A 3,197-nucleotide genomic window follows, 5' to 3' on the forward strand; every position below is an offset into this window, starting at 1 on the left:
CCAACATCCTGTACAGCCGCAACATGACCTCCCAACGTCTGTATTCAATAAAGGAAAGCATACCAAATGCCACCTTCACTATCCTATCTACCTGTGACTCGACTTTCAAGGAGCTATGAGCCTGCACTCCAAGATCTCTTTGTTCAGCAACATGCCCCAGAACCTTACTATTAAGTGTATAAATCTTGCTCTGATTTGCTTTTCCAAAATGCAGCACCTCTCATTTACCTAAATTAAACTCCATCTGCCACTTCTCAGTCCATCGGCCCATCTGATCAAATCCCATCGTACTCTGAGGTAAATTTCTTCGCTGTCCACTACACCTCGAATTTTTGTGTCATCTGCAAACTTACTAACTACATCTGCTATGTTCACATCCAAATCATTTATACAAATGACAAAAAGTACTGGACCCAGCACTGATCCTTATGGTACTCCAGTCTGAAAAGCAGCCCTCCCTCACCACCCTCTGTCTTCTACCTTCAAGCCAGTTCTGTATCCAAATGGCTTGTTCTCTCCATATTCCATGAGATCTAACCTTGCTAACCAGTCTCCCATGGGGAACCATGTTAAACCCTGATGAACATGATTCCTGATGAAAGGCTTTTGCCTGAAACGTTGATTCTCCTGCTACTCAGATGCTGCCTGACCTGCTGTGCTTTTCCAGCACCACACTCTCAAACCTTGTTGAACGCCTTACTGAAGAACAGATAGATCATCCCTACCAATCTGCCCTCATGACTCCTCTTTGCTACTTCTTCAAAAAACTCAATCAAGTTCATGAGACATGATTTCCCATGCACAAAGTCATGCTGACTATCCCCAATCAGTCCTTGCATTTCCAAATACATGTAAATCCTGTACCTGAGGATTCCCTCCAACAACTTGTCCACCATCAACGTCAGGCTCACTAGTCTATAGTTCCTTGACTTTTCCTTACCATCTTTCTAAAATAGTGGCACCACGTTAGTCTTCCAACACCTCACCTGTGACTATCATGATACAAGTATCGCAGCAAGAGACTCAGCAATCACTTCCCTAACTTCTCTCAGGGTTCTAAGGTACCCCTGATCACTTTTATGCATTTCAAGACATCCAGCACCTCCTCCTCTGTAGTATGGACATTTTTCAAGATGTCACTATCAATTTCCCCACATTCCACATCTTCCATGTCCTTCTCCACAGTAAACACTGATGCAAAATACTCATTAATATCACTGCATACGTAGGCTGCCTTGCTGAACTTTGAAGGGCCCTATTCTCTCCCCAGTTGCCCTATTGTCATTAATATATTTATAAAATCCCTTTGGATTCTCTTTAACTCTATTTGCCAAAGCTATCTCATGTCCCCTTTCTGCCCTCCTGATATTCCTACTGCCTTTATACTATTCTAAGGATTCACTCGATATCTCCTGTCTATACCTGACATATGTTTCTTTCTTTTTCTGAACCAAAACCTCAATTTGTCTAGTCATCCAGCATTCCCTACACCCACCAGCCTATCCTTTCACCCTAACAGGAATATACGGTCCCTGGACTCTGTCACTGGTCTGCTGTTTCACCATTATCGAAATGCTTTTGAGGCAAGGTGTAAGACTGACACCACAAGTTGCATCAGCTTGAGTGCACCTTCTTTTCTAAGAGCACAGTCTTGCTGTGACCCCTACCAGCCCATTCATGCAGCTGCCAAGTGTACTGCCATTCTATCATGCATTTGATTGGTGAACAGCAAGCCACTAATATTAAGAGAACATGAATTATCAATGCTTCCTTTAACACATCAACCGAGGATGGTGTAATCTTATTACTTAATCCTGGCACCCATAGACATTTTCAAACATTTGGCCTCAGATGTCTTTTGCAGCTTTTGCAAATTAATATTTTTCTTCTAAGATTTCCATCGAATTCACAACTTGAAAACAACTGGAGCAGTTTTTTTAGAGGCGGCATGGTGGCACAGTGGTTAGCACTGCTGCTTCACAGCGCCAGAGACCCGGGTTCAATTCCTGCCTCAGGCGACTGACTGTGTGGAGTTTGCACATTCTCCCCGTGTCTGTGTGGGGTAAATGTAGGGGTATGGGTGGGTTGCGCTTTGGCGGGGCGGTGTGGACTTGTTGGCCCAAAGGGCCTGTTTCCACACTGTAAGTAATCTAATCTAAACTCTCCTCTCATCCTATTTGCTTTATCTTATCTTGTTGGTATTGTTTCCTGTTGTGTTTGTGGTTTCATACAAGGTCAAAGAGGTACAATGTGGATGAGGATAGACATCTTTCTGGTCTAACTAGAAGAGCCTTGTTACATAAACAATTAGAAGTGTATTGCATCCCTGCAGCTGCTACACATTACATGAATATGACCTACAATATTGCTAGCACTGTTCGGAATACACTCATTTCTGATCTGTCTCCTATTATCTCTGAATTTTCTCTGAAAAAGTCTCTATGATAATATCACTGTCAGTGATGCTGACCAAACTCAAACAAGTATTAACCCCTTCAGACCCATGTACATTAACCCCCTCCCACCCACGTTTTCTTTCTCTCATACTATTCTTGTTTTACATTTGTTTATACATTCATACTCATGACTTTGCAAATTCAGACAATTTACAAGTTTGACTATTTTCCTTGAACAGTAGTAGTTTATTGGATAGAAGGCAGTTGACATTGACTGTTTTCCTCATGGTCTGATGTCAGCAGTTCTCTCTCGAACTCAAAGGTCTTTAATATGTTGCATTTCTTGATGACATATGTCTATTATTTATTGCTGTCAGTGTGGTCCTGTTTTAGTAAGCAACTTTCTTTCTTGCAGTACCTTGGATAGACAATAGACAGTAGACAATAGGTGCAGGAGTAGGCCATTCAGCCCTTCGAGCCTGCAACGCCATTCAATATGATCATGGCTGATCATTCCTAATCAGTATGAAGTTCCTGCCTTTTCTCCATAACCCTTGATTCCACTATCTTTGAGAGCTCTATCCAATTCTTTCTTAAATGAATCCAGAGACTGGGCCTCCACTGCCCTCTGGGGCAGAGCATTCCACACAGCCACCACTCTCTGGGTGAAGAAGTTTCTCCTCATCTCTGTTCTAAATGGTCTACCCCGTATTTTTAAGCTGTGTCCTCTGGTTCGGCACTCACCCATCAGCGGAAACATGTTTCCTGCCTCCAGAATGTCCAATCCTTTAATAATCTTAT

This window comes from Chiloscyllium plagiosum, chromosome 13 (genome assembly GCF_004010195.1).
Source record: "Chiloscyllium plagiosum isolate BGI_BamShark_2017 chromosome 13, ASM401019v2, whole genome shotgun sequence".
Classification (NCBI taxonomy): domain Eukaryota; kingdom Metazoa; phylum Chordata; class Chondrichthyes; order Orectolobiformes; family Hemiscylliidae; genus Chiloscyllium; species Chiloscyllium plagiosum.